We start from the raw sequence: 27,880 nt of genomic DNA, 5'->3' as shown, positions 1-27,880 counted from the left end.
ATTATTAAAAAGAGATATTGGTGAAATAGTTATTTGGTATTAGGAATATGTATAATAGAGACATACTAGTATAGTTATTATAAAAATGTTATATTATATGTTTTTTTGCATGTTATATGTAGCAAAAGTATATATTAAATGTTTTTTATTTCATAGCTTAAGTAGTATAATCAATGAAGTATGTTGTTAATATATCTGACAATTTATATATTGTGAGTCATCATTATATATTGTATAAAGAATGTTATTTAGGTGCACATTAAATATAAATGTAGGTTAATAGTATTTATTATATTTTTTTTTATTATCTTGAGTTGGATACCTTGACCTATACTCGAAAATAGTAATTAAATGTGTTAAAATTATAAATGCAATTAATTCTTCTAACATTATTCACTCAATCCAGACTCGACCCATAAATACTTTGACCGTACTAATAACTATAGCTTAGTTAACAATGTTATTGTAAGCACATCAAAAAATAGGACCTACTACTTGTTTGTATATCAACTATCTATATAGACACAGACTTTAGATATTTCTAAGAAGGTGATGTAATTCATTATATATATGAATGTACTAAATTGTGTTGTAAATGATCTTTAATTTAATAAATAGTATAGTTAGGAGATACTCAATATATTCTTAGATGACTCATCAACCTATTCCTATGCCTATAGAAATGAATGTGGTTTCATTCTATTAAAAACTATGCTTACATCACCATCATAGAAACATACTATAATGTTATTGAGCTCATTGGGTATCAACCCTAGAAGTAAGATTGAGGCCCTCACCACACCAATAGGGATTGATTCATTTAAAGATTTAATCTATGTTGCAACCCTAAAATCATAATCATTAACCATCCTAAACTTTTAACCTTCTATAACCTAGTATAGCAATATTAAGAACTCTATGTTATGTTCTAAACATTACCTTTAAAAAAAAAAGAAAAATTGTTGGTTGTGTTTTGCCTCATAAAAATTGGGCATGCCATCAACCTAAATTGAACCAAAGATATATGAAGTGGGTTGAAAATTTGCAAGCTTTTATATTTGTGATTAAGCATAAGAGTGGAGTTACTAACAAAGTTGCTGATGCATTGGATAGAGGACATTCTTTTTTGACTAAAATGATGGTTGAAGTTCTTTGTTTTGATTAAATGAAAGAATTGTATGATGTTGATCCTAATTTCTCTAAGGCATGGAGACATTACAAAGCACTAAATCTGATAGCTTACATCAGTAATTATGATGAATATTTCATTTAAGAAGGTATGTTGTTCAAAGCTATTCAGTTGTGTATTCCTAGAAGTTCTATAAGGTTGAATATGATTAAGGAAAAGCATAGTGATGGATTGGCTAGACATTTTGGAATTGATAAAACATTGAGTTTGCTGAAGGAGAAGTATTATTAGCCATAGATTTGTAAGGATGTTCAAAAATTCATGAAGAGTTGTGGAGTTTGTCAAGTTGCAAAAGGAGTAAGTTAGAATTTTGGATTGTATACACCTCTTTTTATTCCTAAAAAACCTTGGAGTGACATTAGTATGAATTTTGTTCTTGGTTTGCCTAAAATAACAAATGGGTATGATTCTATACTTGTTGTTGTGGATAGATTTTCTAAAATGAGTCATTTTATACCATGTAAGAAGAAATCAGATACTAACCATGTTGCTGAACTTTTCTTCAAAGAGGTTGTTAGATTGCATGGATTAGTAAGAAGTATTATTTTTGATAGAGATAGTAAGTTTGTTGGTTATTTTTGGAAGACTTTGTGGAAGAAGATGAGTACTGAGTTGAATTTTAGTTCTAAATTCCATTTGCAAATTGATGGATAGATAGAGGTTGTGAATTAAAGCTTGGGTAATTTGCTAAGATGTTTAGTTGGAGATAAAAACACATAATTGGGAGATGGTATTGTCACAATTTGAGTTTTCATATAATAATTATGCGAATAGAAGTATAGGGAATACACCTTTTGAGATCATTACTAGAATGAAACCTAGAGGAGTATCAAGTTTAAGAGATGTTGCTGGTGAAGAGAAGAGAAGTGCTACAAGAGAAGAATTTTCTGATTTTATGGAGTCTTTGCATAAGGAAGTGAAGCTAAAGTTGGTACAAAGTAATCAAAAGTACAAGGATAATGTTGATAATTCTAGAAGACATCATGTTTTTGAAGTTGGTGATGAGGTAATGGTTCATTTGAAGAAAGGAAGATTTTTAGTTGGAACATACAATAAATTGAAGATGAAGAAGTTTGGACCTTGTAAAATCTTGAAAAAAATTTGATAGTGGATATGCTTATGAAGTTGAGATACTTGATGACATGTATATATCTCCTATATTCAATGTTGCTGATCTATATAAGTATCATGAATCAGATGATGAAAGTTGTTGTACTTGGTTATTATCTTAAGAAGAAAATTGAATAGTTTGAATAGATATTGGATTAGAGAGTTGGTAAAAGCACAAAAGGAAAGGACTACTATGAAAATTTGGTGAAGTGAAAAAATAGACTTGTTAAAGATGCTACATGGATTTCTCAATCTGAGTTGGATTCAGCTCAAGTTGTGACACTTGCATGGTTCAGGAGAATCATTTCTTTTTACCCTAGTTGTCTAATGCAAGAGCATCCTGGGTTAAGATGTTATCCTACTCATTTTTTTTCATTCTGCTAGTTGTTGTTGAGTTTTAGTCATTTTTGAGTTACATCAATTGTCAAGTGCTAGTAATTTTGTAGTTTAAGCTAGGTTCAAGTTATCCCATGTCATCTTAACACTTGGGTTAGCATGTTATCCCATCTCACTCTGTAGTGTATGCTGAGTTCCATGGTGTGTTTCAATCTCTTCTTTATGTACCGAGCTATTCTTCATGTGTCAAGTTACTTAGTGGATGTCGAATGACCCTTCATGTGCCGAGTTGTCCTATTGATGCTAGTGTCAGTATTTTAGATGTAATTTCTACATTTTTGGTGCACACCGACTTGCAAGATTTCTTTTGACTATGACATTTATGTTAGATATTTTCTTGGGATGTGTCCAAAATGTTATTGGTCAGCCTTCCTATTATGTATTGTTCTAGAATGATCTGTAAGCTATTTTGGCAATTATAAACAAATTATTTGGGCTTAGAGTTAGGGCAAGTTTTTGGGAGGAAGAAGAGAGTGAGTTGAGAGTAGAACATGAAAGTTTGGAAAGTTTGTTTCTGGAGCTATTAATTTGATACTGGATCTTAGATCTTGAATGTATTTTGTATCTAGCCATAACCTAGAAGGCCTTACAGTTGGGCATATATGCTGATCATTTCATAAATCAATAAAAGAATATTGTTCTCTCTTTATGGTGTTATTCTCTTTGTGTGTTTGATTTTTTTTTTTTTTCACTCTATAAGGTTGGTTTGGATTGCTAGGTGTGCCTTTGGTTCTAGTTCTTTCCATGCCCTCCTTGCATTAGTTTTGTAGGTATGAGTAGTGTTAGAATTACTTATATCTTAGCTGGGTCCACTTGTATCCCTACGAAGTATATAAAATGACCAAGCACCACTCCTTCGTACATGAGCATGAAATATTTCTCACTATTGAGTGATAGATTATGTTCTTTGCATCAAACAAGAACCTTTTCAAGATTCATCAAGGATTCTTCAAAGGTGACTCCAAATGTTGTAAAATCATCCATGTATATTTCAATGTAGTCATCCAATATATTAACAAAAATATTGATTACAACTCTTTGAAATGTTGCAGGGGCATTACATAGGCCAAATGGCAAGAAAAAATATGCAAAAGTACCCCATGGGCATGTAAATGTTGTTTTATCCTGATCTTCTATAGCTATACTTATCTAATTATAACCACTGTATCCATCAAGAAAAGAAAAATATTTCTTACGAGCCAGAGTGTCCAAAACTTGATCAATAAATTGTAAAGGAAAGTGATCTTTCTTGGTTGCCTTATTCAATTCTCTATAATCTACAAAAATATACCATTTCCCTCCCATTTTAGGTACTATAACTAGAGGTGAGACCCATCTACTATCAAATATAGGGTATATAAAACCAGCATTATGTAACTTCTATAGTTTAGTGTTAACTATTTCTCTGAGTGTTGGATTAATCCTCCTCTAGGGTTGATGAAGTGGTAGGCACCCTTCATTGATATATATCCTATGAGTGCATAATGTAGGACTTAACCCTTTTATGTCCCCATAATCCCATGCAAAAGCCTTTTCATGTTTTTAAAGAAGCTCTGTTAACTATTTCATCTATTTGGGAGGTAATTTTTTATTGACATGGAGATTATGACCTTTTAAAAACTCAACAGTAGTTGTAAGATCAAGCATAGCAGCTTTAGAGATTAGATGTGTATCTAGTTCACAAGTTAAAAGTTGATGGATAATGTCTAGCTCCTTGGGTAGAAACTAAATCTCATTACATTCCTCATATGTGGTTAGTTCTAACACAAAATTGTCAGATACATCATTTTCTACCACACAAGTATTATTAAGAATACTATCATAAGATATGCTATAGAGTTTAACTCTTCCTCTCCATACCCTAAATCAGGCCATACAGATGTGCATAAATTTGGTTGAGGTTATGCTAGAGGAGACAGGTCAAATTTCCTAGTTGCTTGTCCATTTGATATGGTCATACTTCTTGACCTACAACTTATATTTGCATCGGCTATAGCCAACCATGGTCTTCCTAAAATGACAGGGTAACCAAATAAGTTGACTTTAGGGGATAGAATCATGAAATCTATAGGGTACTCTAGAGAGTCTAGGGTTACTAATATGTCTTCTATCATTCCATCAAGAGAAACACTAGAACTATCTACAAGTTACAAAATTCTTGGGGTAGCCCTTAATCCTTCTATATTCAACTTTTTCATAGTATCCTTAGTCATAATATTTATAGTAGCACCAAGATCAATCAAAGTATTTTTAACAAACTGACCATTTATAATCAAATTTACAACTAGAATTCTTGGATCAAAATATTTAGGAATGACCAATTTTCCTAACATAATATCAGCCAATTTCCCTACAACATGGACTATAGCTGGGTCCTTTTTCTTTCTCCTAGGCTTTTTTAGATAGGTTTCTCTGATGGCCTTGCCATAAATAGGAACATCTTTAATAGCTTCAAATAAAGGAATTTGGACATGTATGTTCTTTAGTTGATCAACGATATCAAAGGATTATTTCCTCTATTTGTGAAAGTTTACTTTGTATGAGATTTTGTGGAAAGGGAAATTGAACTACTATTTGGGTTTGAGCTGAGCTAGTTACACTAGTTAGGTCAACCATTTGTGGCTAAGAATTTTCTAGCACTGATACTACAAGAGTATTTGGTATTTTTGTTATGAGAGGTGGTTTAGGCCCTGGTAGGGTTGTACCTAATCTTAAATGTAAATCTACAACATTTAGAGCATAAGTAAGGTATTGTTGAGCATCAACAAAATACATGAGTTGTTGTGGTTGTTGATTATTTAGATTTGGTGAGATTGTGTAGGAAATTGGGTTTTCTTTTAAGGTCCAAATCTTGCAAGTGATGGCATTAGTGCAAACAGATTTGCTAGAGGTGTTAAAGGTGGGTATTTGGAATTGTTAGGCCATTGTTGAGGTCCTCTCCATTGGTTTATAGATTGCCAATTCCCCTAGGGTAGTTGTCATTGGTTTGGGGGTTGTGGATATTAAGGTTGTTGTGGATTATTTTGCCAAGCATTATTCCAATTAGGTTGACTATATTGTCGATGACCCTAGACATTGTATTTTTTCCATTGATTACCATATGGATTTAAATTTTGTAAGGGGTCTTGAGGCATACTTAGATGTGAGACCCATGGTCAGCATTGAGCAACGAAGAATTCTTGATCATCCTCTCCTTTTCTATCTTGATGTACTTAGTTGGAAGATGCTAGTTTTCCACACTTGAGACCAATTTGCATTGAAAATATTTCTTCTAATTCTAGTAGTGTGGATAGTACTTAGCTAGCTACAACTTAGCCTCTGCATGCTTCTTCCTTTTAGTTATTGTGCCAAGATGTGTGGTGACATTATTTATGATGTCATACTTGAAAGCTAAGAGTAGATTAGATGATGCAATAGCATCCTAGGTGTAAGGGAAATCTTGAATCACCCAAAAAATATTTTATTTTTAGTCTTTTCTATTTTAACAAGGACTAGTAGACAAGGTGGTTACTATTTATGGGAACTTGCTATTTTTAGTAAGTTTTTCATATGAGCTCAGAATGTTCTCATTTTCTATAGCAAGGTTCACTTTCAATATATAAGCTAACCATAAAAATCTCATTGCTCCAGCTTAAGTATTCATCAAGTTATTGTAGATTTTTGGTGGAACAATATGTAGAAAAAATCTCTAGGCTCACCATTGGAGGGATTAGAGTGCCTAGATAAGTCCAAAAACTTGACAAAAGGGTGTATCATGGTTTCAAGACTCTAGATTAGAAACTGGTGTTTCTAAAAAGTGGTTATAATAGCCAATTGAAGCAACAGTTTGTGAGTTATGGCCTTCCAAAGTTCAACTACCCAAAACTTCTAAATAATTGTCAAAGATGTATTTGTCTGACTCTCTATGTTTTGTTAGGGTCTGTTGGCCCTAGATATTAATTTTGAGCATCTAGAACCTTCTCGAATTGCATAAAATTGCCTATTTAAGAAAGGCCCAAACATGGTCTAGGATAACTCTAGGTGATACTTTGTAGCTTGTCTTGCAAATTATTGTACTAAAGGTGCCCATGTGGGTTAGCATATTATACTTATGAATTCTATAATTTCACGTTTGTAGTACAAATAACAAGTCCATATTTTGTTCTTGCATTTTTTGTTGTTACTTTGTTTCTGTTATGAGTTTATGGTATTAAGGGGAGCACCCTGCATCAAGTGGTATCAGAGCTAGGTTCTTGAGTGTGTGGAAAAATCACTGATTGTGAGTCATTTTGCACCAAGACCATAGTTTGGGCCGAGTATGTAGATAGGTGGCCAATTGTGAGGCAGTTTGCACTAGGCTTTCAGTAGAAGCACAAAAATGCCTCCATGAAAAGAGCATGGCAGAAGAGGTGTAAGTGTTACACCTAAGGGTTTCCAAGCCCTCCAAAGGAAAATGCAAGCATTAGAAGAAAAAAATTGAAGGGGAATAAATCTTCCTATAAGAAATGGAAGCAAGGATGAGGACAAAGTAGAAGAAAATGCTAAAGTAGAGGAAGTTCTAAATCTAGAGGAAGAGAGGCTTTTTAGGGCCATCTCCAAGATTGGAAAAAGACCTATGTTTGAGGTTCCCATATTTTTGACAAATATTAACCTAGAGGAACTAATCAATTGGATCAATGAACTTGAGTAGTACTTTGAGTATGAAGATATTGATGATTCTGGTAGGGTCAAGTTTGTGAAGGTAAAATTAAAGGAACATGTGAAGATTTGGTGGTAGGAGGTTCAGTTAGAGTGAAATAGAAAGGAAAAGGACAAAATCACAAGATGGGATTGGAAAAGAGATAAACTAAAGAAAAAATTCATTCCCATGGATTATGAGATTGATCTATTGAAGAAGATGCAAGGGTTGAAGCAAGTAGGAAAATTTGTTCAAGAGTATACTAAAAAGTTCTATGGAGTTCCCATTAGAACTAACTTTGCAGAAGATGATAAGGAGAAAGTTTCACGCTATCTTAATGGGTTAAGACCTAGCATTAAGGATGAGGTTAGTCTAATTTGAATGAGTAGTATTGAATAGGCATACTATTTTTCCCTAACAGTCAAGGAGAAACTAAACAAAAATTTTGACAATAAGAATAGTGGAAGAGGTTGTGGTGGAAGATCTAGTAGACAATCTTATGGTGGTCATAATGATGATCAAAAGAAAAAGGATGAGGCTGGAAGTATCAATTAGAACCAAAGGGCAAACAATTCCAATCATTTCTATGATCAAAACAATAGAGATTAGAGAGGAAGAGGTAGAGGACAAGTATCTAGAAGAGGAGGCTTCCATTGAAAATGTTTTCACTATGGACAAGAAGGGCATAGAGCATTTGAATGTACTTAGCACCAAGGAAGAATAGATCAAAAAATAGAAGGTCAGGACAGAGTTGCACATGTTGATGAAGATTCTAGATACTCATATTCTAAAGATGTTGAAAGAGGAGAAGTCCTAGTTAACTGAAGTGTCCTACTAAGTGGTGAGAATGAACCTAAGCAAAGAAGGAGCTTGTTTTGTATAAGGTGTAGATGTGAAGATAAGTGTTGTGATATAATCATTTATGGTGGAAGTACTAAAAATCTAGTGTTAGAAACAATGGTCATGAAGGTGAAGTTGAATAGGCAAAAACACCCATGTCCATACTCAATGAGTAGTGCCCAATGAAGTTCAAAATTGGAAGCTACCAAGATGAGGTACTATGTGATATCATACCTATGGACATATGTCATATTTTGTTGGGTAGGTCATGGTAGTTTGATAGGCATGTTGTATATGATGGGCGAGAAAATACCTACAATCTAACTAAGGATGGAGTGAAACATAAGTTGAAGTCATTGAAGGATAGGGAAGAAAAGGTATGTAGTGTTGCTAGAATATGTTTTGTCGATGGAAAAAAGTTTCTTAAAGGTATGAAGCATCAACATATGTGTTTTTCTATAATTCCTAAAGATAGTGAAGAAGAAGTAGAGGAGGTACCTATAGAAGTTGCAGTTATGTTGAGAGAGTTTTTTGATATTGTATAAGATCATGTACCTGATTGATTGCTCCTAATGAGAAAGATTAGTCACCAGATGGATTTGGTTCTAGGAGCTAGTTTTCCAAAAAAGGCAGTGCACAGAATGACACCAATAGAAAGTGAAGAGTTGAATAGGAAAGATCATGAGTTATTATAGAAGGGGTTAATTCAAGAGAGTCTGAGTCCATGTGTTGTACTAGAAGTATTAGCACCAAATAAGAATGGAGAATGGAGGATGTGTATAGATTCTCATGCTATCAACAAGATCACAATACAGTATAGATTTCCATTGTTGAGGATGGATGATATTATGGACTGTTTGAGTGGAGCTGAGTATTTCACAAAGATAGATCTAAAGAGTGGGTACCATCATATTCATATCAGAGAAGGTGATGAGTGGAAGACTACTTTCAAGACAAAGGAAGGACTGTATGAGTGGTTAGTCATGCCTTTTGGGCTAACCAATGCACCAAGCATTTTCATAAGGGTCATGAATGAGGTACTAAAGGAGTTTCTAGGTAAGTTTTTCATTGTTTACCTAGATATATTGATCTTTGTAAGACATTGGAGGAGCATTTGATTCATATTCATAAGGTGTTTGATAAGTTGAGGGAAGAAAATTTATTGATAAACCTGAAGAAGTGCAATTTTGTAAAGAAAGAGTTGGTGTATTTGAGATTTTTAGTCTCAAGAGAAGGTCTAAAAATGGACCTAAACAAAGTGAAGGCTATTCTCAAATAGCCTGCTCCAAGGAGTGAGACATAGGTAAGATCTTTTCATGGACTAGCTAAATTTTATAGAAAGTTTATAAGAAGTTATAGTAGTATTTGTGGACCCTTGAGTGAAACAATGAGAGGGGATATGAAAGAGTTTAAGTAGATTGTAGGAGCAGATAACAATTTTAATCTGTTGAAACAAAAAGCTATTGAGCATCCTATTTTAGCACTTCCTAATTTTAACAAGGTGTTTCAAGTAGACTGTGATGCTAGTGGTACTACAATAGGAGCTATTTTGAGTCAAGAAGGTAGACCTATTGTGAGAAGTTGAATGATGGAAAAAAAAAATATGTTGTCTATGATCAGAAATTTTATGCTATAGTTCAAGCATTGAAGAAGTGGATACACTATCTTCTTCCCAAGGAGTTTGTTTTGTATACAAATCATCAAGCTTTGCAATATTTGAATAGTAAGGGAAAATTGAATCAAAGGAATTTAAAGTGGGTTGATTTTTTATAGAGTTATACATTTTTTTTGAAACATAGGAGTGGGAAGTCTAAAAAAGTTGCAAATGCTCTTAGTAAAAGATAACTTTTGTTGGTAGAAATGCAAATAGAGGTGGTTGGGTTTAAGGAACTTAGTACCTTGTATCTAGATGATCCTAATTTTGGTGAAGCATGGAAGGCTTGTACAAAACTTGTTACACTTGATAGGAAAAGGTGGTTGGATTTTATTATCCAAGATAGTATGCTATTTAAAGGAAGCCAATTGTCCATTCCCAAAAGTTCAATGAGAGAGAACCTCATCAATGAGAAGAATAGTGAGGATTGGATGGACATTTTGATAGAGATAAATCTATAGCTTTGGTTGCTAAAAATTATTACTAGCTATAGTTACATCAAGATGTGATGAATTTTGTACAAAGTTGTTGAGTATGTCAGATGGCGAAAGGAGTGAAGCATAATAAAAGGTTGTATTAGCCATTTCTTATACCAGAGATGCCATGGGAGGATGTCAGCATGGATTTTGTTCTTGGATTACTAAGGACACAATGTGGGTGGTATGATTCTATTTTTGTGGTGGTTGATAGGCTTTCAAAGATGAAACATTTTATTCCTTGCAAGAAGACTAGTGATGTTGTTCATGTAGTAGAGTTTTTTTTCAAAGAAGTGGTGAGATTACATGGATTGCCAAAGAGTATAGATTTAGATTGAGATACCAAATTTATTCCGTACTTCTAGTGTACATTGTGGAAGAAGTTGAAGATAGATTTGAATTACAGTTCATCACATCATCCATAGATTGATGGATAGATAAAAGTTGTGAATCATAGATTGGGAAACTTTCTGAGATGCTTGGTTGGAGATAAACCAAAAGTATGGGATATAATTTTACCATATGTGGAATTTTCATATAATAATTCTATCAATAGGAGTATTGGTAAATCACCATTCTAAATTGAGATAGTTAGATAAAGAAGAGATAAGTAGTGCTAAAGCAAAATATTTTGCTGAACATTTGAAGAATGTCCATGAGAAGGTAAGGAAGCACATCATAAAGATGAATACATAGTATAAGGCTAAGGTAGATGTGAAAAGGAGATATAAGAAATTTCAGATTGGAAATGAAGTCATGGTTCATATGAGAAAGGAGCATTTTCTAGTGGGTACATATAATAAGTTGAAGATGAAGAAGTTTGGACCATGCAAGATAGTGAAAATGCATGATTCTAGAAATGCATATGAAGTGGAGTTACCTGTTCAATTGAATATTTCACCCCTATTTAATATTTCAAATTTGATAAAGTATTATGAAGGATGTGATGGAGATGAAGTTCCAAAAATACATTGGATTATTCTAGTAGCTAGTTTGGCAACATAGGAGATTGAGGAGATACTAGACAATCGTATTGGCAAAAGTACCAAAAATAGAACATATGAGGAATATCTGGTCAAATAGAAAGGGAGGCTAATTAAGAATTCATCATGGCTAGCAAAGAAGGAGTTTAACTATCTTGGTTTTCCTCTAAACACCTAAGATATGATAGGGTCACTTCTGAAATTACCTTGGGTGTCTGATGTAGGAGCATCCTAGGTGTAAGGGAAATCTTGCATCACCCAAAAAATATTTTATTTTTAGTCTTTTTTATTTTAATAAGGACTAGTAGAAAAGGTGGTTACTATTTATGGAAACTTTCTATTTTAAGTAAGGTTTTTATATGACCTTAGAATGTTCTCATTTTCTATATGAAGGTTCATTTTAGAGATATAAGCCTACCATAAAAATCTCATTGCTCCAGCTTAAGTATCAGAGAAGTTATTACATATTTTCGGTGGAAAAATTTGTAGAAAAATATTTAGACTCACTATTGGAGGCCGTAAAGTGCATAGATGAGGTCAAAAAACTTGATGAAAAGGCACTAGCATGATTTTGAGCCTATAGATCAGGAGATGGCATTTCCAAAATGTGGTTATAATAGCCAATTAGAGAAACGGTTCGTGAGTTATGGCCTTCCAAAGTTGGGCTACCTAAAACTTGTAAAATAATTGTCAAAGATGTATCTGGCCAACTCTATATGTTTTGTTATGGACTGTTGGCCCTAGGTATTAATTTTGAGCATCTAAAACCTTCCTAGGTGGCATACAACTACATATTTAAGAAAGGCCTAAATATGGTCTAGGACAGCTCTGGGTGATAGTTTGCAGCTTGTCTAGCAAATTATTTTACTGAAGGTGCTTATCTGGGTTACCATAATGTACTTATGAATTTTGTAATTCAAAATTTTCAGTGTAAATAAGAAGTCCATATTTTTTTTTTTGCATTTTTTGTTGTTTCTTTGTTTCTATTATGAGTTTATGGTATTAAGGGGAGCACCCTGCATCATTAGATATCTCAAGCTTTGAAATACCCCAACTGATCCCTTTAGCAACTATGGACCAATGTCCTCTAACTTTCTTCATAGTTGACCTTGAGTAATTAAGAAAGATTTTCTTGAGGTCATCCCAAGAGGATTGATATACAACATTGCTAGCCATCAAGTCGAATGCTTCCAGACCATTATCATTTACCTCTCTCACAAAGACTAGTTTCTATTAATCCTCTAATAGTACATGCTGAAGGTTCTTCTATAGTGTATATAAGAAACATGAAACATAGTGTTCTAATGTTTCATCCTCCTTTTTTGATATTCTAAAGATATCATCTTCTCTTCAATCATTTACCTTGCAATACTCTTTCTATTTCTCTAGAAATAGAGTTTGCATTCATCCTAGGTACCTACTGCATTGGCTCCTAAGCTGATGAACCATCACAAGGTTGATTTTTTCAATGTTGCTGGAAAAAAACTTGAGCTTATAGGCATTAGTGTTATATTAAAAGCTATGATAGAGTATTTCAAACTCAAAAAAGAAAGTATTAGGATCCTTAGTTGCAAGGCCATAGAACTTTGGTGTTGAAATCTAATTGAAAGGGAGAGTATTAAGAAGGAGATTGTTGAAGAAGATTATGTGTTTCAATAATTATTTTGTCACTAATGTCAAACTTGCTATTTTTTGGTAAGATAATTGCTTATAAGATTCAAGTACTATCACATAGTTGATTGATGAGGAGGATTCAAACAATAAGATGTAACAAAAGCACCTAAAGGAAGGGTTGAGTTATGATATGTAATGAAGTACAAGGATTAGTTAAGATAGTGATTGCCTCAAGAATTAATAATCTACTTAAGGTTACAAAATGTTGGCTACACTAAGAAAGTTTAAAAGAATAAGTTAAACAATTTTTTTTTGCCAAGCTTGACTGAGTGGATAGTAAGTGCCAAGAAAAGTTAGTACAAGCTGAGTAGAAAGTTAGTTGGAGCTGAGTGAAAGAAAATTCTAGTGGATGTTGAGCAAGACAGTTGATTCCAAGTAATTTTGTAGTTGATGCTAAGTAACATAGTATGTGCCAAGCATTAGAAGGTTGATAATGCTAAGCTATTGTATTATGTTAAAAATCAAAGATTCACTGAATCTAAGTCAACAAGTTTATTTTCTTGAAACTTGTGAACTAGGAGGAAGATAAGGATGATGAGATGGTGGTACAAAAATTAATGCAACCCATTTCTAGGTGAATTTAAATGGATTCTAGAAGTTTCTAAAAGAGATACAACATATGGGGTAGATACATTGTATCTTACCTAATCCATCCAAACTATAAAATGGATGATGGAAAATGGAAAGTATCTTAATTTCCTATTTATAGGAATGTCTAGTCACAAAGCAAAGTGTCATAGAGTAGAGAGTTTGATGTGAGAACCTTTGGGAGAAAAGGTTTTACTTCATCAAGTGACCTAAAAGGAGATTGCATCAGCATACTAAGAAAGACAGCTTAAGGATATATATGCTTGAAGGGTGAACAAGCTATTAGAACTAAAAAGTGCAAAGGCCAAGAAAATTGAGGTCAAAATAGAGATCTGTAAGTTGTATCAGATCAAAGCTCTACTATTACTATCTAACAATTGTATTAGTCTAGGGTAATCCTTTGGATTGAGATTGAGCTAACAATCATTAGTAAATCCTTTAATCAGGTGGCATTCCAAGTGAATGGACTAAAGTCCTCTAACAAGGCTCACTTCTAACAGGGTGATTGAAAGCCCTTAATTGGGTCACATTTAATAGTATTTACTATAACCTTAATAGGGTTAGCCTTTCATAGGGCATCACTTCAGAAGAGTGAAAATGAGTAGCATGTTACTAGTGGTTTTTACCAAATTGGGTTTCCATGTTAAATCATTGTGTCAAGTGTGTTGATGAATCTATTATGTTTCATACTTTACATTTCTGCAAGTTGATCTGATAGTAACTTACAAGTTTTAGGTAATTGCATATTCATATGGATGCATGCATGAATATGAATATTTTATGGATCCACTAAGCTGAGAAAAGTTTTATATGTACATTGGGACCTTGAATAATTGATTCGCCCCCCTCCTAGTTATTCTAAATAATTCCAACAATTGATATCAAAGCCATCTTCTTAAGAGGACTAGTTTGAAGGTACTAGAAGCACAAAGATGAAGATGTCAAAAAGAGATGTACCCAAGATTAACAGAGATAACCTTTTTTCATGAAAAAGTTCAATGAAGCTACAATTTGGATGACTTGGAGATCATGCACAATCTACCATTATAGTGGAACATATTGATCTAGTAGGATCCTTAACTACTCAAGATATGAAGAATAAGAAAGAACACAACCCGGTGATGTTGGAGATTGCATCTACCCTAAGCTATTCCAAATTTGATAATATCAAAGGATGTGACACTACAAAGAAAATGTGGGATGCCCTACACTATTTATAGAGGAGAAAAAAAATTTCAAAGAGCCAAATCTCAGAGTCTCAGAGGTAAGTTTGATGATATGATAATGGAAGAAGGTGAAAATATTGCTCAATATGTTGCTAGAATAAAAGTTGTCAGTGAAATAAAAGGTGCTACTAGACATATAGATGATGATGTTGTGTTAAGAAAAGTCTTGAGAACATTATTACCTATTTATGCTATTAGATTTTCTATAATCCAAGATTTGAGATGTATTCCAAGAAATAATCAAACTCTTGAAGGTCTGGTAGGAAGACACATTGTGTTTGAGCTAACTTTGACAATTACAAACTAGAGAGTCTTGAATCTTCTTTCAAAGTTAAGTTGTTATTGAAAGATTTTGATGAGGTGAAGAAGAAGAAGAATAAAAGAAAGATAAAATATTTATCTAGTTATAGTGATACAGATGAAGAAGATCTTGAACAATTGGAAGCACTACTGGCAAGAAGATTTCATAGAGGTAAAGGCAAGTTCAAAGGTAAGTTACCCATCATTTGTTTCACTTGTAATGAAGTTGGTCATATTGTTGCACGATGTACATAGAAGAAGAACTACAAATATTGTAACAAGTATAAAAATATAAGAGAAGATGATAGTAGGGATTACAAAGATAAAGGCAAGAAGTCATGCTACATTTCTGAAGAAGGAGGCAAGGATGATTCTAATGAACATGATGATGAAGTGGTGTATGTTGCAGTGAAGAACAAATCTAATGAAGATGAGGCAACTACACTTGTGACTTGTGTAAACAAAAAGGATAGATGGATCATTGATAGTGGACGCTCACATCACATAACTGGAGACAAAAGTAATTTCATTACCTTAACTTGTTATGATGGAAATAGTGTAAGATTTGGTAATGATGCACCATACTTGATAAAAGGAAAAGGCCCTATCAAACTCATAGACAAGATTTCATGTGACAATGCTTACTATGTTGAAGAATTAAATTATAACTTATTGAGTGTGTCACAACTAAACAATTTTGGATGCAAGGTTGAATTTGAAAATAAGATTGCTAAGATATATGATACTGATGGAAAGTTGATTGGAAAAGGTGATCAAACTAGAGGTAATCTATTCTATCTAGATATAGAGGATGGTACTTTTCTTGTTGTAAGACTTGATGATGTATGGCTATGGCACAAGAGATTATGTCATGTTAATTTTAATAACTTGGTTAGTATTAGTAACATGAAGAAAGTTAGAGGTTTGCCTAAGTTGAAGAAACCTAATAATGTAGCATGCAAACAATGTCAGCTAGGTAAAATGACAAAATAAAGATTCAAGAGTAAAGTTTATACCTCTAAAGAAATACTAGAGATTGTTCATACTAACCTATGGACCAATTGAAGTACAAAGCTTTAGAGGAGATACGTATATAATGATATTTGTTAATGATTACTCTAGAATGATGAGAGTCATATTTCTAAAATAGAAATCTAATGCTTTCCAAATGTTTAAGTGGTACTTAGAAAAAGTTGTGAAGGAAATAGGTAAAAGTTTGAAATGTTCAAGATTAGATAGAGGAGGAGAATTCACACAAATGAGTTTGAGATGTTCTGTAATGAATGAGGAATCAAAAGATAGACATCTACTCCTAGGACCCCCTCCACAAAATGGAATTGGTGAAAGGAGAAATAGGTCTATAAATTACTATGCCAGAACACTCATTATGGAAAAGAATGTTGCTCTAAAATACTAAAGAGAAGCTTTAAGTATAGTTGAATATGCCCTAAATCGTGTGCAAATCAAGAAATGTACTCATTCAACACCTTTGTAACTATGGTATGGATATTCACCCAATGTCAACTACTTAAAGGTATTTGGAAGTAAATGTTACATTCTTAAAGATGTTAGGAATGGAAAGCTTGATGAAAAAAGTGAAGAAGGTATATTCCTTGGATACTCCACAAGAAGTAAAGCATATACATGTTTAAATACTAACACTAACAAAATTGTGGAAAGTGCAAATGTGAATTTTGATGAATTTATAGAAGTACATGATGCTAAACCTATGAAAGAACTAGAAGGATACAAATCATTTGTATAATTTTATGAAGGAATGACTACTGAAGCAAATGCTACAAATTAAGTTGGAAATGAACAACAAGTTTTAGTGACTACTAAGTCACACCCTGTGAATGTTGAGTTGCATTCATGAACTAAGCTACATTCAAATGCCAAGTTGCAAAATGAAGTAGATGCACATTTTGATTCTGAGGTTAGTGTACATGAAAGAGATGCTGAAATACTTGATAGAAATAAATATAGGGATTTTGAAGCTAAAGGAAAAAATGAAGAAACAAGACCTAAGCCAACATTGTCGAAATAAGTCAAAAGACATCATCTTGTTGATCAAATAATTGGAAACAAAGATGTTAGGCCAATGGCAAGAAATAGATTGAGAAGTGAATCATGGTTGTTAAACATGAAGGAGCCCAAATTAGTAAAATATGTATTAGAAGATGATGACTAGTACAAAGCCATGGAGGAAGAGATTGAATAGATATAGAAGAACAAAACATGGAGTCTAGTTCCTAGACCAGAAGACAAAAATGTGATTGGTAGCAAGTGGGTATTTAGAATCAAGCTAGACAAGAATGTTGAAGTCACAAGGAACAAAGCAAGATTAGTTTGCAAAGGATATGCATAGGAAGAAGGAATTGACTATGGAGAGACATTTGCCCCTATTGCAAGATTAGAAGGAGTGAGAATTCTACTTGCTTAGGCTACAAACAAAGGTTTCAAAGTTTATCAGATGGATGTTAAATCTGCATTTCTAAATGGCATACTAGAAGAGGAATTTTACGTAGAACAACTAGAAGGATTTGTTGATGATAAAAATAAGAACATGGTATGTATACACAAAAAGCCCTATATGATTTGAAACAAGCACCAAGAGCATGGTATGAAAGACTTCATACTTATCTTGTGAATATTGGATTTGAAAGGATTGATGATAACAACAATTTGTACATGAAGACAGAGAAAGGAAAAGGTATTTTTTTGTCTAAAATATTTGTTGATGATATCATATTTAGAGGACAACATGCTTTATGTAAGAATTTTGCAAATTAGATGAAGAAAGAATTTGAAATGTCTATGTTTGGAGAGATCAAGCTTTATGTGGATTGCAAGAATATTAGATGAAGTATGGTATGTATATCACTTAATCAAAGTACATTAAAGAAATATTGAAAACTTTTGGACTAGAGGATTCCAAACCAGTGAGTACATCTATGGTGATAGGATAGCAGTTGTCAAAGAATGATGATTCAATTGAGGTGAATCAAACATTATATATGTCTATGATTGGAAAATTGCAATATTTAGTACATAGAAAACTTGATATTGTATTGCTTGTAGTGATAGTTGCAAGATTCTTTGCAAATCCTAGGGAGAATCATTTAATGATAGTGAAAAGAATAATGAGATATCGAAAAGGAACAAAAGAGTTTGGTCTATACTACAAGAAGAATGAAATATTTGACTTAAGAGCCTATATTGATGCTGACTAGGCTAGAAATATTGATGACAAAAAGAGCACCAGTGGAGGAGAATTTTTCTAAGGAAAAAGACTAGTTACATGGACTAGTAAGAAATAAAGTTATACCTCACAATCTATTGTTGAAGTCAAATGTGTTGTTGCTACTATAAATTGTACAAACATTGTGTGGATCAAAGAACTACTTAAAGGAAAGAAGGAAGAGACCAAGGAACCAATGATGCTTTATTGTGATAATAAAAGTGCTATCAATATATCAAAGAATGCACACAAAGACAAAGCACATTGCAATCAAGTATCATTACTTGAGAGAGCTAGTTCAAGATAAAGAGGTGCAGATAGAATATATTAACAAAAATTATGAAATTACTGATATCTTCACAAAAGCATTACCTAAGGATGATTATGAGTATCTAAGAGGTAAATTAGGGGTGATACCTCTATCAAAGGCTATCTAAGAAATAAGAAGATTACCTTGCATCAAACAAGTTGATTGTCAAATGTTGCAAGTTGATGTAGAAGATCTTACTTTAGGAACTACCTAAAGTAATCACAAAATTGAACTACAAATCCATCACAAGTGAGGTGACAGAGGTAGAAATTGAAGAAACTATAAAATTCTATATCTACATATATTAAAGATGGTAAGTGTTTGGTATATATCTTTGGAATTGTTGTCAAAGAGAGAGAAATTACATTAAATTGATCATAATCAAAAGAAGATTTTTATTGATCAAGTGCAAGAGATAAGAGGGAGAAATTCCTAAACTAATCTATTGATTAAAGAGGAAAAATATCAAGAATTGAGTCACAACAAAGAGGGAGACATTGACCAGAACATTGATCAGAGAGCTAGAAAGATCATCAAAGGAAGATACTCTATTGATCAATCTAGTATAAAAGAAAGAGGGAGAAATCCTAATGTGCCTAGGAAGAGGGAAATATGAAAATGAATTTAGGAGTTATAAGAAAGATTTTTTGTAACCTAATCAAAAGATGGAAGTTGCTGAAAAAGGAAGATATTTCAATACAATTTTTCTTTTTGGTATTGTCTTACTATTTTAGCCTAGTCAGCTTGGTTGAACAGGATGTTCATCATTTGATTGACTTGGTTGATTAGTTTGGTTTGCCATCAATGCCAAAGAAGGAGATTATTTAAATCTAATTGAAAAAGGAAGTGTTAAGAAGGATATTGTTGAAGAAGATTATGTATTTCAATCATTATTTTGTCATTGATTTCAAACCTACTATTTTCTAGTAAGACAATTGTTTATAAGATTCAAGTACTATCACTTAGTTGATTGATGAGAAAGGATTTGATCAATAAGATGTAATAAAAGCATCTAGAGGAAAGGTTTATTTATGATTATGTCAATGAAGTACAAGGATCAATTAAGATAGTGATGACATGGTGAATTAATAATTTACTTAAGGTTATAAAATGCTGGCTGTACTAAGAAAGTTTAGAAGAACAAGTTAAACAAAGTTTGTCTACCAAGCTTGACTGAGTGGATAGTAGGTGCTAAGCAAAGTTATTACAAGCTAAGTAGAAAGTTATTTGGAGTTGAGTAAAAAAAAAATTCTATAGGATGCTTAGTAAGATAGTTGATGTCGAGTAAAGTTTAGTTAATGCCAAGCACTAGTAAACTTTAGTTGATTCCGAGTAACACAGTACGTGCCAAGCATTAGAAGGTTGATAATGTTGACTTGTTGCATTATGTTAAAAATCAAAGATTCACTCAATCTAAGTTGACAAGTTTGTTTTCTTAAAACTTGTGAACCAGGAGGGAGATAAGGATGATGAGTTGGTGGCACAAAAATTGATGTAAACCATTTCCAAGAAAATTCAAATGGATTCTAGGAAAAGTTTCTAGAAGAGATAAAAGATATGGGGTAGGTACATTGTATCCTACCTAATCCATCCAAACTCTAAAATGGACGATGGAAAATGACAAAGTGTCTTCATTTCCTATTTATAGGAATGTCTAGTCATGAAGCAAAGTGTAATAGAGTAGAGAGTTGTATGCAAGAACCTAAGGGAGAAAAGGTTTTGCTTCATCAAGTCACCTAAAAGGATACTACATTGGAATACTAATCAAGAAGGATTAATGAGATATATGCTTGAAGGGTGAACAATCTATCAGAACTACAAAATGAAAAGGCCAAGAAAATTGAGAACTGAATAGTAGATTGTAAGTTGTATCAGATCAAAGCTCTACTGTTACTCTCTAATAATTGTATCAATCTAGGGTAAATCCTTTGGATTAAGGTTGGCCTAACTATCATTAGTAAATACTTTAACTAGGTGTCATTCCATGTGAATGGCCTAAAGTCCTCTAACAAGGCTCACTTCTAATAGGGTGATTGAAATCCCTTAACTAGGTCACGTTTAATAGTGTGTGTTGTAACCTTTAACAAGGTTGGCCTTTCATAGGGCATCACTTCAGAAGAGTGAAAAGGAGTAGCATGTTACTAGTGGTTTTTCCCAAACTGGGTTTTCACAGTAAATCATTGCATCAAGTTTGTTGATGAATCTATTATGTTTCATACTTTACATTTCTACAAGTTGATTTGATAGTAACCTACAAGTTTTAGGTAATTGCATATTCATATGGATGCATGCATGAATATGAATGTTTTATGGGTTCACTAAGCTAATAAAAGTTTTATTTGTACATTTGGACCTTGAAAAACTGATTCACGCCCCAAGTTATTCTAAAGAATTCCAACAATTGGAAGAGCATTTGCAGGTATATTTTTGAGATTAACAATGATTATGAGACTCAGGAGAGGAAATGGAAAAGTAGGTTATGCCATTAGTGGAGGTATTTTATTATGGGATTGCAGCTAAAAAGGAACATTGGCTATGGGATTGTTATCAACAGGTGGATTTAGACTAGAACTATCAAGAAAGCTAGCCAAAATTTCAGCAAAAGTCAGAAGACAACTTGTGTCCAAAGGTTTTTCTCTAGAGGAAGATCCTACAGGAAAATTAGGGCTTGCATCCTCAAAAGGCAACTCAACTTCTTCTTCAATTTCTTTGTTCAAATTAACATACTCCCATGGAAGAAATCTACTACATTCATCTCATTGTATCCCTCTTCAATACATTCAATTGAATTGGTGACTTGTTAATCAAGCCCAAAACCTTTTCATTTATAACTAAAAAATTAATTTGAAAATAAAGGACTCATAAAGGTTCTCAGTTTGGCACCATCCCCAATAATAGTGCCAAAAATATAGTGTTCCATAATAGATGAAGATAATCACACCATTGTTTCTCTTAATGATACTATATCTATTCTAAAGACTACCTATTCCATCATGAAATACACTTGAATGGTCAACCTAGGGATGTAGGACTTGAAATGGGTCAGCATGATATGTGTACTAAGTTCCTTTAAGAGTCCTAAAACCTATGCTATAGGAAGGTAAAATGCATGAAAAAAACCTATGCTACTAATATAGAATAGTAAACACACTTGGACTAACAATAGATAACTAAAGAAAACTTCTAAAAATGAACAAACTAGTTAACAACTCAAAACATCCACCATGATCATTTTTTTCAAGTGCTATAGGAACTTCCACAATAACAATGCTACACAAATAATATAGTAAATATATCTTGAAAATAGGAAATTACAAGGAATAGATTTACTCTACCTAAATCTATTCCACCTCCCAAGTGGGCCCCTTTCAACTAACTAAGAACATAATGAGTATTTCAAAATTACTCTCTCATTAAGTTCCTTCTTTGATTACATTGACTGAATAATTCATGAAGACCAATAAAAGTAACTTCTAAATCTTAAACTAGCACTATCTATCTTATCCTTTTTATTATCTAGGATGATCCAAATCCCTTATATAGAGGATTGGATACTTATTTAAAAACATAACATAAAAGTTTGAAAAAACATCACCATAAAAGAAGGCAAAAGATCAACCACAACATAGTACATTTATTACTAAGAAATAGAATAACAACTTGTAGGAAATATAGCAAGTTAGGTCTTCCTAGATTTTTTGGAACAATAACTCCTCTATAGGCACAGATTATCCATAGGAACTAAACTGCACTTTCCTTGCCATTATCAGTCTTCATCATCTTCTTCATTTATTGTAGTAATCACCACCCTTTTGCATTGGTCTTCATTTCCTAAAAGTTAGAAACATTTGGAACACATATACAAGATAACATTCCTACTCTTATTCAAATATTAGAGCATAGCTTAAAATATTTATATGAAATACTACATTCTATGTATAATATTAGGCAAAGTATGTTATACACACTACCCATAGGTTTAGTAATTTATAGTTGTCTCTGGCATAAGTTTACAATGTATTTAAACAAATGTTTTGGAAAAAAAATTTCACAAATGAGTAAGTCCAAACTATAAAAACTATATCAAAATTATGACATTGATATGTGCCATCACTCTGCATGGTTTTGATACAAGGTGTGAAGAAGTTGAGGTTTACATCTATGCCAAATTAGAAAATCAAATTTCAGCACCAACACTAAAGGTATTTTTCTTTTCATGAGTTTTTGTTTCATGAAAGTCAAGTGTTAGAAATCAGTGCCTCTATTTGGTGATTATCAACTCTAGGAGAAGGATGTAGAAATTTTGTTTCAAAATAGAATCAAATCACAGATATAAAGTTAGTTTACCAAGTAATTTAAAGTGGGTTTGAAGATATTTTAGAGATAAAAAGAAGAACTCCATAATCAAATTATCATATTCATAAGAAATATAGTAGGAAGTATTCAAGGTCTAGGAGATGATCAATATTATAAGAAGTTCAAATTAACACTCATGGATCTGCAGTTTTCTTTAAGACCTAAGGAATATTCTTTACCCATTATTTTCCTAGAAGTCTTTGTGCTTGATTCAATTAACCAATCAATACATTTAAGATTACAAAAGCTTTTGAAAATTGAAAAATACATCAAGAAGATGAAAAGTACTTTATATATAAAAAGAGTTCATATTAAGTATTCTAATGATGAATGTGAATGTGATAAAAGTCTGAGTGAATGTGATGATTCCATGGATGATGATAATGTGTCTTATGATTGTGAAGAGATGGATTCTAGATCTAGTGAAGAAAATGATTTTAGTTAGCAAGAGAAAGATGGATATGTGATAGAGAATGAATTGTGTGACTACGTATGAGAATGAAGAAAGTTCTAACAATATTATAGATAACTTTTCTTGTGATGAAAATAATTATGGAGATATACCTAATGAAGATGTATTGTTCAAGGAGGATTAAATATGTTGTATTAATGGTTCTAATTTATCATATTGTTATCTAGTAGTACTACTGCTATAAGTTTTTTAGATCATCTAGATTATGATCAAAGCAAAGGAGAATAGACTTGTGATGAAGTCTTATTGAATGCTAATGAAATTTCAGAACTATTGGCTTGTGATTATGAAAGGTATGCAAATTATTTTATGGATGATCTAGTATTCCCTTGTTATTTTGGGTTCTCAAGATGAAGTCCTTTCCCCAAAGTTTGATGTTGAAAGTGGTACAAAATCATAACATTCTTTGTCAAATTTTGGAGGTCTATATGATAACAATTCAAATATCAATACACATGAGGAGTTGTCTTATATGGAGAATACCATTAGGAAGAATTTTCATACTATTTCTATGATGTCCCTATCTTTCTAGCATCTTAGTGGAGTTCTTAGCCTCGACATTCATTAAAGGCTAAGTGGAGAAATAAGAAGAAATTGATTAAATTAATTTCTTATAAAGTCATTAAATAAATTAAAATAAAAAGGTGACTTTATATTAAATTAATTAAATTAATTGAGAGTGCATTAATTATTGGAAGGGAGAAACTTTTGGTAATTTAATTTTTTAGAAGCACAGTTAATTATTGTATTGCAAGAGAGAAGCTGCTAGCGAGTGCATTAATTATTGGAAGGGGAAACTTCTAGTAATTTAATTTCCTAAAAGGACATTAATTATTGGAAAGGGAGAAACTTCTAGAGAATGCAATTATTAAATATTTTATTTCCTTTTCGAAGGGTGAAGGAAAAGTATAAATAGAGGTGAGAGCTTCATTGTTTATCATTTGATTATTGTGAATTGTATTTGATATTAAGTTGGGAGAAGAAACTAAGGTTTCCAATTTTAGTTAGCCATTGGAGAATGTCAACTCTTCATTGTTGTGACCATTTGAGGTGGTGAAATATCCATTGAATTTGGTATTCAGGAGAGCTTCAATTTAGGAGTTCTATTGTGCTTAATTTGGAGAATAGATTTTGGCTATTATAGTATGCATGCACAATGCCTTGCTATAGTATCTATGTTTGATTCATTTCCATTCTTGGGCATCACTTTTATCAGGTTCCTCTTGTAACTATTGGTAGTTATCATTGTACTTTATAAGCATATGATTTTTCTATGATAATTTATAATCAAATTTTGGCATTACTATAGTCATTATTGTATGTCAATTATTTTTCAAAATGTCAATTGGTTGTAGATATGCATTTCATATCTAGTTTCCATGTATTTGCATTGAAAATACAAAAAAAAAAATTCACTTGCATGTTAGTTCCTTGTAAGAGGATATTACATTGGCATAAGAGCTTGCTTGCAAAGTGTTTGACAAAATGTTGAACAATTGAACTAGAGAAGATTTTAGTGTTTGAAGAAAATATAACCTATTGGGGTTATCACATTGGTATTAGAGCCTAGTTCCTACCATCATGAGGGTTTAGCAATCACATGCATCCACCTGGGGTTGGCTCTCACAAATTTTCCACTCACAGGAAAGCTTTATTTGATAGGGAACAAGATTTTTATACACAACCAGACACCATGGGTGACAAGAAAGAGTGTAGCCCACCAAGAGACAATAGGAATGAGGATCAAGAAATAAGGGAATTTTATAGAGCAATGGTTATAGCACAAAAGCAGATGGATTAGGCTTTGTAGACACTCAACACCATGCTTGAGCACATGAATCCATAGGATAGATGGAATCAGGAACAAGAGGATAACAAGAGTGCAATGGGATCACTTAGAGCTCGTAGAACTCTTTTCAAAACAACAGATAGGCCCACACATCCTACCTTTGTTAGAGAAAAACTACTATAGGAACCAGTAGAGGAAGTTGAGGATGAGACATTTGTAGATATCCTTATGGCTGAAAATGATGAATGGGAATTATTGGCACCATAGGTTTGGGACAGGATGAACTTTGAATGCTTTGTAAATTAGAAAAGAGAACATTACAAGTCACTCAGATAGGATAGGAGGCCTAGGGGTCAAAATAGTGAGCTAAAGAGGGCTATAGGCAAGCTTACTATGCCTACATTTTATGGGAGTGGTAAGATGACATCTCAAGCTTGGATTCATAAGCTTGACACATTTTTGGGACTAAGGCCAATGATAGATATTGAAGCTATCAAATATGCCACTTTGCATTTGGAGGGAGTAGCACATGATTGGTGGTACCATGGTATGGTAACACTTCAGCATAATCAGATGACAAAGTACCAGGACTTTGTGGATAGGTTGGTTGAAATATTTGACAAGAAATATCTAGAGGTTTATTTTTAGGAATTAGCATAGTTGAAACAAACAAGAAACTTGGAGTATTTCATTGGTGAATTTTAGCAGGTGGTGGTCATAGTGCCAAACATTTCAAAGCATAGATTGATAGTTCTTTTCATTGAAGGCCTATCTGAACTACTAAAAAGTTGGATAAAATCATTTGATCCCATTTCTTTATTGGAAGCTATGAAAAAGGAAAGAAGTATGGAACATGTAGTCCCAACAAGCAAATTTTAGTCCAAAGGGGCATCTTCTAGTAAGGATAACAAACCATTTTATAAAAAACTAGAGAGGATTGATTTTTAAAATGATTCTAAAGATAAAACTCCAACACCTTTTGAAAAGGAAACATTAAATGATTTGAGAAAGAAAAAAATTTATGTTTCTACTATAAGGGACCCTATGATGCAAACCATGACTATCCTCTTAAACCAAAGGGAAAAGCTAACAGAGTTATGTGGGCATACTATGAGGAATCAGAATTAGATAATTTCAACTAGCAATCTAATATAGAGGAAATAGATGGTGGAAAAAAGGAAGACAAGGCTACAAACTTGTTTAAAATGGAGTTCAAGGATGGGGAAGGACATGGGCAACTTAGGGAAGCTCATCTCACTAGTATTAATCAAGCAGGATCATTTTGAATGAGAGGAGTACTTGCTAGACAATGAGTTATAAATTTGGTTGATACCAGTGCTACTCATAATTTCATTTATGTTAGGTTGGTGGAAAGGCATGGTATAAAAAGAGAGGATTTTGGGGGAATTAGAGTGAGGGCAGCTAATGGCTATGTCCTCAATTTTGATCATAAGATCACTAGACTCCCATTGGAAGTTAATAATTATGCCTTTAAGGTAGATTTATATGTTTTGCCTATGGGAGGTATAGATATAGTCCTTGGGATGAGTTGGTTGCAAGATATTGGTGAGTTCACTCTTAATCTCAAGGAGATTGACATGAGGTTTAAAGTAAATGGGAAGACATAAATTCTTAAGGCAATTAGGAATATTGATTTCAGAATGGTCTCTTTCTAGAGGATGGCTAGATTGATTTAACATGATTAGGTAGAGTGGGCAACAGAGTGTATGTTAATGCCATCATAGGAGGGGAAGCAAAAGACTAAATATCCTCCTGATATTTAGAAGCTTAGGGTTAAACACTCTAAGGTGTTTAGTGAAATTCCACCAGGTAGACCATTAGATAGGGGTATTGAGCACATCATTGAGTTAGAGGAGGGGGCTAAGCCCAACATGATTACACCTTATAGGCTTTTGAAGGTGTTGAAGGATGAAATTGAAAAAACCATAAAGGAGTTACTTGCTATGGGCCACATTAGACCAAATAAATCTCCTTTCACTTCTTCAATGGTTTTGGTAAAGAAAAGGATAGGACATTAAGGATGTGCACTGATTATAGGGTACTTAATAGGAAGACAATTAAAAATAGGTACCCCATTCCTAGGATTGATGAGTTGATAGATGAGCTACATGGAGCTTACTTCTTCTCAAAAATAGATTTGAGATCATGTTATCTCCAAATTAGAGTTAGAGAGTAGAACATTGAGAAGATAGCCTTTAGATTTCATTATGGCCATTTTGAGTTTGTAGTTATGTCATTTAGGCTAACTAATGCAATTGCCACTTTTTAGGGAACAATGAATAGGGTTTTCCATCCTTAGTTAAGGAAATTTGTACTTGTCTTCTTTGATGATATCTTGGTGTGCAGTAGATCTTGGAAGGAGAACTTGGTTCACCTTGACATGGTGTTGGATATATTAGGCAGAGAGTCCTTGTATGCAAAGGAGTCCAAATTTTATTTGGGTATGATAGACTTGTTATATTTGGGTTACATCATCAGTACAAAAGGCATACACATGGATCTTGAAAAGATTTTTTCCATTATAGAGTGGCCTTCATTGGTGAACCTTACATAGTTGAGGGGCTTTCTTGGATTATGTGGTTTCTATAGGAGGTTTAT

Source organism: Cupressus sempervirens, chromosome 3 (genome assembly GCF_028749045.1).
Source record: "Cupressus sempervirens isolate cs-2001-9-10 chromosome 3, ASM2874904v1, whole genome shotgun sequence".
Classification (NCBI taxonomy): domain Eukaryota; kingdom Viridiplantae; phylum Streptophyta; class Pinopsida; order Cupressales; family Cupressaceae; genus Cupressus; species Cupressus sempervirens.
This window is presented reverse-complemented; position numbering follows the sequence as displayed.